At 47.6% G+C, this 14,597-nt stretch overlaps 2 protein-coding genes across 4 annotated transcripts in view; one reads left to right on the top strand and one right to left on the bottom strand.

Moving 5' to 3' along the window:
• Positions 1-11,659, bottom strand: part of vasnb (vasorin b) — a 27,936-nt gene extending 16,277 nt beyond the window's left edge. Inside the window, exon 1 of the mRNA XM_061224381.1 lies at positions 11,359-11,659. The gene's annotated coding sequence lies outside the window, so the exon portion shown is untranslated. The remainder of the gene's footprint in view (positions 1-11,358) is intronic.
• Positions 1-14,597, top strand: part of coro7 (coronin 7) — a 148,039-nt gene that overhangs the window by 91,083 nt on the left and 42,359 nt on the right. The gene's annotated exons all lie outside the window — the stretch shown is intronic.

The following is a 14,597-nucleotide window of genomic DNA, read 5'->3' as shown; positions in this document are numbered from 1 at the left end:
ACACACGGACCGTCTTCCCTCGAATCGCGTCTGCCTGATATCAGAGTCTGGCTCTCAACTGTGGCCTGACGAGAAGCAGCGGTCTGAAAGTGAGCGTGTTCTCACGGTTTTTCAAGGTTTTACCGGCAAGCGCCCACGAATACGGCCGGCCGTTCAGCAGTGGGAGAAAGGGACAAAAGAGACTGAGGGGGGGAAAGGAGAAAACAAGGCCTGGAGGTCACCGCGCGCGATAGTCTGAGGCGCTCAGCACACGCTCGAAACCCCAGCGCCAAACACCCCCGGGACGGGTGGGGGCGAGGTGCTGACACACATCTTTTCGGAGGCGACGAATAATTGACTCTTCTTGTAACAAACTAAAAGGAGCGAGCGCGTTTACCTCAGCTATTTGAATACGTGCGCGCAGCGGAGTGTGAACGTCGCTACGCTCGACTTGACGCACACAGGGCGCTCTCTCTCCCTCCTTTTCCCTCCCTCTCTCTCTCTCTCTCTCTCTGAAACCGCTCAGGACCAGGGTAGGGACACAGGCGTAAAAAGCGACCTGTCAGATAATTAGTGTGTGCAGTTATGCGTGCACTCCCCTGGCCTGCAGGCTTTTTTCAATGAGCCCTCACAGGCCCAGTCAAACTTCAACAAGAGGAGGCAGAACTAGGCAAGGGTCCCCCCCCCCCCCTCCCATTGCTGCTGGCCTGACTGCTGCCCAGCGACCAGTTGGCTGCCCCTGACACACACACACACACACACACACACACACAATGAGCTCCAGCAGAGAGGGCGGACAGGGGCAATTATCACCGGGATTAAATAAGCATCCCACCCATTTAACAGCTTTACAGAACCTCCCCCCTCCTGCTCCTGTTTGTACTGTCAGTTTCCCCCTCATCTCCTCCTCTCCTATTCCCTCTCTCACCCCTGTATCCTCCAGCCCACCTCCTTGTCCCTGTAAACAGTCACACACGGGATTGTGCTGTTCCTGCTGTGAGAAGCTGCCGCTTTAGTTTGGGTTTTTTTTTAGCCCAGTGGTCAAGTCAGAACAAAAGTTCTTGGTAAATTTTTTGATATTTATGTCTGTGTGTATGTGTGTGTGCATGCATGCTCTGTGTGTTTGTGCCTGTGTGTGTGTGTGTGTGTGTATATATATATATATATATATATATGCGTGTGTGTGTGTGTGTGTGTGGGTGGGTGGGTGTTGGTGCATTCATGCTATGTGTGTTTGTGCCTGTGTGTGTGTGCATATATGCGTGGGTATTTGTGTATGTGTGTTTGTGCCTGTGTGTGTGTGTGTGTGTGTGTATATATATATATATGCGTGTGTGTGTGTGTGTGTGTGTGTGTGGGTGGGTGTTGGTGCATTCATGCTATGTGTGTTTGTGCCTGTGTGTGTGCATATATGCGTCGGTATTTGTGTATGTGTGTGTGTGTGTGTGTGTGTATATATATATATATATATATATATATATATATATATATATATATATATATATATATGCGTGTGTGTGTGTGTGTGTGGGTGGGTGTGTCTGTGGCTCTAACAGCTCTGATTGATTAGGCGGGTTAGATGCCCCAGACTCAGTGTCTGCCCCGCGGGGCCAGACGGGGGGTAAGAGAGGGCCAGAGGCCGAGCAGGGGGCCCCAGCGGGGCGTGTCCCCCCGGAGGGACGCCGTGAGACCAAACAAGAGGCCTCAGTCCGGCCCGGGGGCGGGGGTCAGAAGAGGAGCCCGCGGGTGACTCAGCTGTTTGCGTTCAGCAGTAGTGGTGGTAGTTTGGCTGTGTGTTTCTGCGTCGCCTGTCCTGCCCGTGGAAACAGGCCGGCGAGTTCAAAGGCAGACATGTCCGCAGTGACCTCGCCGACAGGGCCCGGCGCTGACAGCACTCATCAGCAGTGCCATCCTCACTGACCTGGGGCACTACGATGCCCTGAGAGGTCAGGTGTGTGTGTGTGTGTGTCTGTGAGTGTGCACATCTCAGATTTCATCCAACTCCCACCCAAACTCTGTGTTCTCCTTTTGTTTTTATATTCTGGATGTCACTACATTGACAACAAGCTTTTTCCATTTCTCAAATTTCCTGCTCAATGGCAGTTTGTCTTTAAGGGTAAACGCAGCTGATGAATCACTGGCTCACACACACACACACATACACACACACAGGGGTTCTTTGAACAGTAGAAGCAGAAACTGTCTGTGTGTCTGTGTGCCTGTGTGTGTGTGTGTGTGTGGGGCTCAGCAGTAACCCCTGCCCCCACGTGCCTCACGCAATGGCGGAGTCGGCGAGAGGGCGGCCAAGGTCATTTTCTGGCGGCTTTTAGGGACGGGGGCTCTCTGTCTGTGACCTTTTAGAGCCGGCCGACCTCGGGAGTAAATATTTACTGACCCGACAGAATGCGGCAAAGAAAGACTAAAAGGAAAACGCACACGCCTGCAAGTACGCATGCCACCCCTACCCAACCTGTCCTTTCCCAAATAAGAATAAATCCAAGTCTCTATTCTTAACGGCCGCAACTCGTCTGTTAACAAGATGGCTGTTGAGCAGTGAGGATGAACAAAGAGAGAGATAGAGAAGATTGAGAGAGAAACGAAGCACTGAGCACTAAAACGGCGTTGGTTCCTGAATGAAGGGATAGACACGGTAATAATAACCAACTTGCGTAATGACTCAATACTTCCTGTAAACAAAAAAATGGGCAGAAATATGTAAAGAAAACAGGCTCTTGCCAACAAGTGAACAAACCTGTTTCCTTTTGGCACCAAGCGCTGGTTTCTATTAAGATTAATAGTTTGCATTGCTTAACTGGCTGTCATAAGTACCAGCGTGTTTCTTACACACACACATACACGCGTGCACACACAGATGCACACACACTCAACTAAATATTTGAACAACTCACAGACACACGTACACTCCCGTCCTCATAGACACACACACGCTCACACACACACACACAGAGTACACACACACACACACACACACACACACACAGAGTACACATTGGCACACACTGCAGCCACGTTGGCCCTCTTGCTCGGAGTGAAAGCAGTTCATGGAGAAGTTAACTGTGACAGAAATAGACCCAGAGAAACTGAGAGGCCCGGGAACCAGAACACACACAGTGACGTCGCAAATTAAGCGTGTGTACGTGTGTGTGTGTGTGCATGTGCGCGCGTGTAAGTGTGTCAGACGCCTGTGTTCCATCAACTTTTGCCCTTAACTGTTACTTGCATGTACAAGCATGACACGTTCCATGTTCTCTGCGCTAAAATGGAGGGTTAGCGTTCCGGCCTCCGTCCAAGATAAGCACAGTTCTGGAGTGTTCTGAGGGGCCCCTCCCGGCTCCCTGGCCCCGGCCCCGCACCACGGCAACCGCAAGGCCCGCTGGCGCCGGAGAACCGCGGCGAGGTCCCGTGTCGCCACGGCAACGCTGCAGCAAAATAACCCATCTCCCGAATTTGTCATCGGGCGTCCTTAAGGGGCTAGAGGGCTGACCCCTTCAGGAAGCTCAAGGCCGGTCGCAGAAGGTGGCTTCTCCGCGTCGCACCGGCTGGCCCGTTTCCCTTACGGGCCGTGTTCTTTTCAGGGATCAAGGCTCATTTCCTAATTACAGTTCACAGGGATAAGGAGGTAATTACAAACTTCGAGAAAAAAAAAGGGCTTTCTTCTTTTTTTACTCGCCTGCCCTAAACGCGGCAATTTGTGGCCTTCTGCTTGGATGTGCCATCTCCCTCTCTCCCTCCCTTTCTGTCCCTCTCTCTCCCTTTCTCCCTCTCTCTTTACCTCTGTACCTCTCTCTCACACATTCTCTTTCTCTCTTCCGCACACAGCTGAAATTAGTTGGTGGACAAGAAAGCCGTTTTTATAATTTCCCCGGCTTCCCAGAAGGAGCGGGCGACTGGGCCGGCGGGTGGGCGGGTGTGTGTGTGTGTGTGTGTGTGTGTGTGTGTGTGTGTGTGTGTGTAGTGTGTGTGTGTGTGTGTGTGTGTGTGTTTTGGTGTGTGTGTGTGTGTGTCTGTGCGTGTGTGTGTGTGTGTGTGTGTGTGTGTGTGTGTCTGTGTGTGTGTGTGTGTGTGTGTGTGTGTGTGTGTACAGTGAAACGGCTGAGCGGGCACGCTGACAGCCTCTGCCCGGCGTAAGGCTGCCGGCTCTGACACACAGGCTTCCGCGGATCCGGGACAGGAGTTATTTGCGGTCGGCGCGCTCCCTGCACAGCCCCCAGGCCTTTGCGTGCGTGTGTGTATTTATACGGCGGTTTGAAGTGGTCGCGCTGAACGCATCGTTTGGCCGGAGTCAGCCGCTCTTCAGTGGGCGGCTGCGGAAGGGTACGGGCTGTCTTATGAAAGGAAAATATGCTTTGAGAAGTGCTGGGTCAGCACTGGGGAATCGGGCCTCTGAGGCCTGGGGATTTATTTCAGCGCCAGCCCCACGAGGTGTGCGCTGATCCTGGGCTGACGGGCATTAAGGAGCTCCTGGATCTGGTTAGACCACTTTAACAGTTTCAGGAGAAAAGTGTACTTTAATCGCTCCTCACACTCCCTCTATTTTGCTCTCTGTCACACACACACACACACACACACTCACGCACTCACACACACACCCATTCTAACCTGAGTATGGACTCAAACGCAACACATACACACTATCCAGAAGTTCCCCATTTAACCACTTGCCTTTGTGCTTGTGAACACACACACGCACGCACGCACACACACACGCTGCTCCCTGCCTCCCCGCCTGACTTTTCACCCTCTAATCCCTCTGAATGTGAGCAGAGGGGTGCAGGGCTGGTAATGAGTGTAAAAGGGGGGCCTGGGGGGGGGGAACGGTCGTGGGGGCTGTCAGATGAAAACACGCCGGGCCTAATCGGAGCGCGCGAGCTCGCGCCGCCCCCGTTTAAAGCGGAGTGAGTCACGGCCCGTCACAGACCGCCGCAGCGCCGCGCCGCCATGTCAGACGGGTTAACCCGAGGTTTAATCGCCAGCAGGAACGGGGAGGGGCAGAGGAAGGCGCGGAGCGGGCATCTACAAACCCCGTCGGTCTCCCGTTTTTTCCGCTAACTTCAAACGCGAGGGGCTCGTTCGCACCAGCCGCTTGGGCGGGACGGCGGGACAGCGGGGCGGCGCTGAAATGCGGGACGGAACTCTTGTTCTTCTTCTTCTTCTTCTGGGATCGGGGAGTGGGAAAGGTCACAGGTCAGAGGTTAAATCCCAGGTGGGGACGGCCGACGTGAGAATTCTCAGAGAGCCAATAATTGCCGCAGCCGAAAAATTGCAGCTTATATATAGGAGGGATAATGGTCGGGTCCAATCCGGTCGCTGTCAGTTTAATTGCCTCTTTAAATGTATTTTTCCGCTTGTGTTGTCTTTTACTGCGTGTTATCTGTCAGGTCCTCATTACAAATGAGGAAGTTCTCAGCTTTTGTTTTTCAATGTCATTTATTCATAGTCCATTCTTTCAAAAAATAAGATTTGAAACACCTTGACACTTGACACAACTAATTAACTAATCATAGACTTCAATCCTGACCTCCATAAGTAGAATCCGGTGTCTTAGTGCTGGGCTAAAACAAAAACCTGCACCCACCCATACTCTTTTTGGATAAGATTGGACACCTCGATATATTAAAATAAAGCTACACCGTATTCTGTAATGAAAATAGGAAATTGCTTTGAAATGAATCACACGAGGTGAAAGTACCGTTTTTGTTGGGGCACAGACACTTTGGGGCACAGACGCGGATTTGGGCGTTAGTTTAGCTGACCTGGGGCATGGCTGTGGCTCTCTGTGCTGTGTGCTCTGTGGCAGCTCTGTGCTGTGTGCTCTGTGGCTCTCTGTGCTGTGTGCTCTGTGGCAGCTCTGTGCCACTGTGTGCTCTGTGGCTCTCTGTGCCACTGTGTGCTCTGTGGCAGCTCTGTGCTGTGTGCTCTCTGGCAGCTCTGGGCCACTGTGTGCTCTGTGGCTCTCTGTGCTGTGTGCTCTGTGGCAGCCCTGGGCCACTGTGAGCCTTGGCAGCGTGTTTGCCTTGGCAGAGGCACAGGGAGACTGGCCCAGTGCAGGGCACTGTGTGGGGAGAGCAGCAGGGGAATGCCAGAGGGATGTTATTCCAAGTGCAACACCAAAAGGAACATGTGCGTATACACACATTTATACACGCACACACATAGGCGCAGTGTACACACACGCACACCCGCAGGCAGACGCACATACGTACACACACACACACACACACACACACACATACACATTCTTATACACACATTCACTCTCATATACATACTGCCACACACATTTTAACACAAACATTTTTCAGTGCACAATTACAAGCTCACAAACTGCTATTTTTTACTTCCTTATTTAAAACAAGCATCGGTTGATCAGAGAAAACTGACTCCGCGCTCAACTCGGTTTGTAGGTTTGAGTCCGTCACATAGTATCATCTGACCCTCCCCTGTTCAGCCCCGTCACTTAACCTCAACCGCTGTGGGGTGAAAACTGAAGCTGACGCAAAGCGAATGCATAAATACGAGTATAACATGTTATAGCAGGGCGTTATAACATGTTATCGCATGGCTGTGTGGTGCCATGGTTCAGAGAAGCGGACCTCTTTACAGGAACTCTGGCGGGAAGCCAGCATGTGCTCCGGGTTTTCACTTTCGTGTTTATTTTTTTGGTCACTGTCCCCGGGCCTGCTGTTGACTTAGCATTACGCACAGGCTTTGATATGACAGGAAGGGGGTGGTTTCGGTGCCCCCAGACCCCCCAAAACACACTCCTACCACCCGGAGTGGGGGCCCCAAGGGGCCTTGTGCTGTCAGCACACATCAGATCCAGCTGCCCCCTCTGGGGATGGGGCATGGGGGTGGAAAGGAAGGGTAAAATTCTCCCCCCCTCTCCACACACACACACACATAATTACACATACATAAAATGGATGCCGCAATTGTGTTGTCCAGGTTACGTTCGCGTACATCTTGGCATTTTTGCAAACGTTCTGATCCTGAGCGACGTACACAGCCCGCATTCTCGACGTACAATACAATCTGTTTATACAGCTGGACAACTCCCGAGGCAGCGTCGGGTCAAGAGCCTGGCTTTAAGGATACAAGTGCCCGTGCCCCAACAGGGAGCTGAGCACGCAACCTCTGAGTGTCTAAGTCAAGCTTCCCTTACCATTGTACTGCACTGCCCATTGCCTTGACGACGGGCGGTTGTTGTGATTAAGAAGGTGGGGCTTATGGGTATTGTAGTGCTTTGTGAATGGGCTGTGCCCCCCCCCATCCCCGGTCCCTTCAGTCTTAACCCACGCACTCTGACGGACGCACGGAGAGCAGTCATTGCAATTCAGGCCTAATTGGGGTGAGGATGCGACCTCAGCCGCCATTTATACACCAAACTCCTGTTTCCGGCCCGGCCTGGTTCGGACATAATTGGAAACAGGATGGCATCGGGGGGGTTGGGGGGGTGCTTGTCATGTGGAGTGTCCCGGACCGTGCGTCGGACGGGAGCTCACAGGTGCGGGGTGGGTGTGTGTGTGTGTGTGTGTGTGTGTGTGTGTGTGTGAGAGCAAAGAGGGTGATGGGAAGACGCTCCTCCATGCCCCCAGAGGAGACCTGGCTCGAATTATTTTAATTGCTCTTAACAAGAGTGACTCCTGCCCTCGATGGAAGGCCACCTCCCTGCCTTCATGGGGTCAGGGGGGTCACTGCCGATGTTCAGACAGCTGGGATTAATCCCCCCCCCCCCCAAATCCCTGTACAACTGCCTTTTCTTTTAACAACCCCTCACCAGACTCCCCAACACCCTCTTCCCCTTGTAACTGTTGACTCTGTTTGAGGAATTATTAGCTTTTTGATTGTGACCTCACCTTGGGGCTTCACCTCCCCCCCCCCCGTTAGTTGCCATGGTGGTATGACCCAAGCACTCATTATCTGACCCCAGGTCCCTACCAAGCCTGGAGGAAAGGGTGGGGTGGGGTTATTGAGCCTTTACCTCATTCTGCCCCACTCCAGTCTTTCACTGCGAGCTCATTCCAGCATCTCACGACTATTTAATTAAATTGCTGAGGCACCAAGTCAGGAATGTTTGCCTTCTTTCTTCCTCCCTCCCTCTCTCCCTCCCTCTCTCTGTCTCTCTATCTCTCTATCCCTCTCTCCTTTTCTCATCTCCACCTGCTCTGTTTGTCACCATCGCCACCGCCACCCTGAGGCATTCCTGCTTTTCTGGCCCCCGAAAATGTCACCCTTTTGGCTCCCGTCGGAGCCGGAGGAGGCTCTAATGAAACGGTCCGTCACTTTCTCCCCGAACCTCTGCTTTCGATGCCACCTTTCGCCTTTTGTTTGCGCCCTTCACTGTACCCTCCCTGTCTTTACAGACAACCCGTAACTTTTCCTTCTGCCTTTCCTGCTCTGCTTACCTGCCCATCTGCTCGTCAGCTAGTCCCCCATTCACCTGCAGTGACTAACAACGGCCATTAAGTTGTCAAATCGGTATCTGCCTCTCTCTCCAGCTCTGCTATTTTCTTAATTTTCAGTTTCATTTTGTCGGAATGAGAAACATTGTGAAAGCATATACATGTAAGGAAAATAATTTATCGTCCCTCTCTCTTTCCTCATCAGGAGGCAATTTTTTGAGAAGGGCACACTGCCATCTCCAAGCCTGTTCCTGCAGCTAACATAATTTTGTTTATTCAAGCCTTTTCTAATAACCTAGGAATTCTCTGGCAATATGGTGAACAGTTGAGGAGACAAGTCCTTACCTTGTTCTAATGTGTGTTTTTAAAAACGACCAAAGTTTGATATCTTCATTCCTGTCTCTTTTTTTCCTTTTTTTTAACAGTAGAGAATACTCGTATACAGTCACTTAATTTAAACCCGCGGCTTAAACCATTGCCGCGTACTTTGTACAGTGAAGGTTACCAGTGGGTTAAGGGAGTAGTTTTCACCGCCTGACAAGGAGTAATATGCAGTGCTTCGCTCCAGTGAAAGATTAAACGGTGTATTCTCTAGCTCTATGCGGGCGCGAGGAGATGTTAATCTGGTTCGGATTTTGAGAAGACCTCCTCGAAATATGTTTTTTTGTGGCAGACTCAGTATCTACGTCGCCATCTCCACCACATTTACCGTTTCTGCAAGAAAAGCGGTATAGCCTAGCTGTCAAGGAGTTTGATTGGTGGACTATTATTCAATGCAGTTCTGCACACGCAGACGAGGAGTATTGGATTGGCTTGCTTAAGTTTTTTAAATTTATTTTCATTGCGTTTAGTTTTTAAATGGAGACACATCTATGGTCCTGTGTCACTTATTTATTGTATAGATACATCAAATGTTTCATAATGAGTGCTATTTATTTTTTGTATCTATTTGTTTTTCCTTCATTTATACAATATATTGCCGTATATTCTTCATTGAGGACCTAAACACAAAAGCAGCATTCAGCAATACAAATACACATGCGTGCGCAACACAATTATAGAATATTGCAGGAAAACGGTGATTTTTTTAATACGAAGCAATACATATTTTCAACGATATTAATTCAACGATTTTAATGAGTGCTAATAAGGAAAATTCTGAAAAGAAAGAAAAGAAAGTTTATTATAGAATTATATGTTTTTAATTCACCGATTATTTAAGGCAGTTAGAATGGGAAGCTGCTGGAAGTTATTTGTGGAGCACTCAGTTTATCCGGATAAATCTATAAATAAGTCTATATAAATAGCTTGCTAAAACAAAAGAAAAAAGCAAGGACGTAAATAATCTGTAGATATATCCAGCGGTTTCTCACGACAGGAAATGCGTTAATGCCAAGTACTGTAGGCCTACTTGTGCAAGTTGTAAATCATTAATAAATTCGCCTCCTGCCCCGTAGAAATAATCTCATGCCTGCCTCTCCCCAATTTGATTTGCAAATTGATTCAAATTATATGATTTACATTACACGCGCAAATGCTGAATAACAACTTTACGCTTTATGCTACATACAATACAGATGTGTAACAAAAACTGAATCGCGTATAACCTCGGAAATCGATTTTATTTTACCCACAACCGTGCCTGACATATGCTGTCAGCGCACTGTTTCAGGTTAATTGTCTGCCCATAGGCTCACGATTAAAACTGTTGTGAGCTCGACATAAGAAACAGACAGTTTCTTAGAAGTACCCTTTTTCGTGACTCATAAGAGGGAGAAACACAATAAAGGATTTCTGAACCCAAAATAATAACAATTAATCTCGTGCACGCCCCCTGTGACAAAACAGATTTGCCTCTGAAGCTGCCACATTACCTCTCAGCCACCGCCTGATTCGAGATGTGGACCCCCCAATGTCCCCAAAAAGCTATTCAATGATAAAATACAGAGCAACGGTCCGGACGGAATGGACGAGTTTACGGAATTTATTTAGCAGCACAGCGCAGTGTTTTGCCGTTATTGTGCATTTGTGCGCACGTTACAGTTGCAATATTGGCATTATCTACATGATCTGAGCTATTTGCTTCCTAGACACACTTATCCAGAACGTAGTGTATATCGTACTTGTGTATACATTGCTACGGGGCAAAACGGAAAATAATTCGACTATCTAGCTCAGGGGCACAGCCGCTAGGATTCGAACTTGGAACCATTTGGTAACGTGTGTAACTTTTTGTCCTCTTGGGGTGTGCTTTGTTTCAGCATTTTACTTAGGGGTTTCTTCGCACGTAAAAGTAAAATTCTGTAACTTCAATATTAATTGGGAACATTGAGTCCGCTATGATCCGTTGACGGTTTGGTTTGTGGGTTTGTGCTATTGCGGAGTTTGTGCATGATTATCAATGCATGTGCAGCGAGGACGCTGCGGTTGTGTAGTATGAACAGTGCATCAGCAGCATGTTACACACGGTACATAGATTCCCCCGAAGGGGCGGGCAGCAGCCTACGGTTTTCCTTGGTTACCGACCGATTACAACAGCGAAAGGAAGCTTAGGAATTGCGATGTCTATGCGAATAGCCACGGAAAAGTTGTAGAAGTAGTATCAATACTATTCACAATATCTGTAGCGTACTCACATCTATTATCTGACAAGTTTTACTTCTTTGGAGATTGCGAAGTACCTTAACTGCAATACATGTAAGACGAATTGTCCCCTTCGCTTTATGTTTTATATCAAAAACAAACTCCTCAAACCAAGTTCGTGTTTCTCCCCCTATTTCTTCCGCTTAGAGCCCACTTCGTCGTGATTCTGGCGCTTGAACAACTTTCTTATGTGTATTAAAGCCGAGGCATAGCAACACGCGTAAAGAAACCCGTGTTACTATACATCTCTAAATATTGCATTCAATATCCTACCATTGCAGTTATTCGGCATACAGTCGTATTAAAAACTTACCGGTTAGTGTAGGTGAACGCAAGTGATGTTCGTTATGTTGGCGTAAGAACGCTCAGTGATTTTGGTTTCTTATCCACGGCGAAAGACCGAAGCGAGGAAGACAGCTCAGAATCCTCCTACGCTCGTAGCGCACTCTTATTCAAAACTTTCCGTGATTCTCTGGGGAATGCGATGTTGTAGAACCATAAGTCTGCTTGTCACACCAGCACCTGGTCTGTGACTGTTCGGAGCGGAACCTTGTGTCCACTTTCAGAGGAATGCGCTCGCCGTCTCAAGAAATCACAAGCAACTCGCCTCGAACCCAGACAATAACGCTTTATTGGCGCTCGAGAGCCCAGCGCTTTAAGTCAAAACTGGGAGGGGCGACTCCAGCCGGGGTGGAAAGCACAGCGCTCCTAACTCGCCAGGCACAGGCAGGGATTGGAGCGCGCTCACCTTGTCCGTAGAAATGAAGGTGGGGCAAAGCAAAAAAAACAAAAAAAAACTTTGCGCACATTTTTTTCATGATCATTTTATCTTGTTGACATGTTGAAGTTTATAGCCGTTGTGCAAACACCATTTTTCTTTTTCAGATGTCCCGGTGTCAGTGATTGTTTTAATGAGTTTGCTTCATATAATTTGTTATTTATTTAATTCATAATTAAATAAAATGTTGCATGTGCATTGCATTACAATTTGAGTGTTTAAATAATATGTCAGATAATCTGACATTCGGTCACCTGTTAATGCTAGATTTTTCATTCAAATTCTTTATTTATCTGTAGATTAGCCTTGGGTAGGACTATTTAGGCTGTAGGTACTGTGGTTAAATGTGATAACCTTCTGGGTAGCATAAACAAGTCCCAGTCATTTAGGCCTACTCTATTAATATTTTCAAGGCAATGTAAACGCGTGTAACAGTATCAGGCTAAAAGTAATGAAAACGATGCATCTTACTCAGACATGTGGCTTTATAAAATGTTAGTCCTTACAAAAATCATAGGAAATGCATCATCTCGTAATTGTTTTTAATACAATTGTAATTATGCAGGATAGTTGCTGGTAAAATTTTGATTTTCTGGCATTTACTTTGTGGCTTACATTAATTCCATTATTTTCAAATTGAAGCAGTGTATATTTTTCTTTTTCCTAGAACATTCACACTGCGGTATTATTGGTCCTTTTCGCTTTTAAAGTTCATAAATCCGAGGCCTGTCTGCTTTGTGTAACGTCTATTGAGCCTTATTTCGGTACTTCACGCTTGTACACAAGTATCCCACACAATATTATATTCGTGTATTTCTATTGCTGATATTTGCATTTAAATACATGACGTCTGCGTTAAGGTGCCTCGCGACAGAGAATACTTCCGACCGATGATAACCGTAACTGGCAGTCGGCAGCTGAGATACTATTTTAAATCATAGCAGAATCCGTGTATAACGAGGTACGGTAACTCGATATGTCTTCACGGTGGCGTTCCCTCGGATGTAATACTTTTAGACCTACTGTATATCTAACAAATTTCCATACTTGTTGTAATCCACACTGGTCACCCCTTACCTAAATGAGTAATACAATATTAGCGTGTGCCATAAAGCAGACCAAACAGTTAAACTCTTCAATGTCATCTTAACAGGGTTAACGGGTAAAATATTTCATATAGGCTACACGTATTTGAATATTTTGCCCACACAAAACGTGGTCTTTTTTGTTGTATCACATTTGTTGTAAGGCATTTAGCTAGCAGACGCTTTTATCCAGAGCCAACAGGTTGCATTCTTTGCATGTGGCTATACTGTTGGGTAGCCTGTTTACTGAAGTAATTTGAGTTAAGCATGTTACTCAAGGGTGCAATGATGATCCAGCTGGGAGTCAAACCTGCTACCTCGTAGTTCCAAGCTCAGTTCCGTAACTATTGAACTACACGGAGCTTTTGCTGCTGTTCTTGGACTCGAACGTTTTTCCACGCACTCTTGGTACCTTTTGAAACGAGGATATAATAATATTTGGAGTCCACCCAGCTCTCCCTCTGTATATTTTTTGATGACCTCATTCACGTCAAGACCTGGATGGGTCTTGGCTCCGGACTGGAAGTGTGCAAGGTTCAATAAACGCGGCAGCCTCGTTGACTGTGACTGCGCCATATGCACGCAGCCAGGATTATTTCCACTGCCCGGGTGAAATAAAGGGGTACTTTGTTCCGTCGTTTTGAAAAACGCCAAGCCGCTTTTCGCGCTGTCGTCATTTTACGCCCTTTCGCCCTTAATTTTTTTTTTGACAACTTGCTTTTCTTTGCTCATCTCTGACTTCCCTCGCCCTTTCAGCTGTCCTCGTTTATGTCAGCCTCCGTGGCCCCACTTCGAGCAGTTATCATTCTTGTCCGTTTTTCTTCCTTTTTTTTTTGTTGTTTAAAATAAAAGCACGTTCGCTGGCCAGAGCTTGCGTCTGGAAGAGAAGGCATCTGCTAGATATTACTGTACAGGGCGGGAACAGGCGAAGCGATTACACGGCTGATCAGCGGGCCTGCCATCCAGCGGTTATTGGCTTCGGGTGAATTTAATGTGGCCAGGGAGAATAAATCCTACCCTGCAGTTTATCACAGGTGACGAGATCCACAGACAAAAGACAAGATGACAGCGCAGTTTATCTGTTTCTGTTTTACTCTCCTTTTCTCCCCTCTCTCTGTATCTGTCTCTATCCATATCCCCCCCCTCTCTCTCTCTCTCTCTCTCTCTCTCTCTCTCTCTCTCTCTCTCTCTCTCTCTCCCCCTATACTTAGCCCTTTCTCTCCCTCCATAGATAAACAGATTTGTGATGTGGAATATAACCTACTGAAATTGCGCAGATTAATGGATCAAAGACCCCTCTCTTTCACCGAATAAATCTCCCCAACTGCCGCTCTTCCAAGAACTGGAGTGAACTAGCATTACAAATTCTTCTCCACAGTGCTCCAGGGTTTCATTTTAGAGATTGATAAAGCTGAGTGAGTCAGGGGTGCAATTGTGCATACATTTTATTTGTTTGCTCAGAGAATAAAACACCATTTGTGAAAATAATTCATTGTAGTTGGTTATCTTGGCTGCTACTTTTTGTGGATTTATGAGGCCGCTCATGTAAGGAAACGCACAAAGCCCAGTCTGGTGTGTTTAATTTTGTTGTTTCTTTTTTTTTTTTTGCGAGCCACAGAAGCTACAGCCTTCCCGGCTTGTCTTGCTTCCCCCCCCTCCCCTGTTCTTTAATAACGGCCCTGAACTTTT

Source organism: Conger conger, chromosome 16 (assembly GCF_963514075.1).
Source record: "Conger conger chromosome 16, fConCon1.1, whole genome shotgun sequence".
NCBI classification, from domain to species: domain Eukaryota; kingdom Metazoa; phylum Chordata; class Actinopteri; order Anguilliformes; family Congridae; genus Conger; species Conger conger.
The sequence above is the reverse complement of the archived record's forward strand: the minus strand, read 5'-3'. Positions and strand labels throughout refer to the sequence as shown.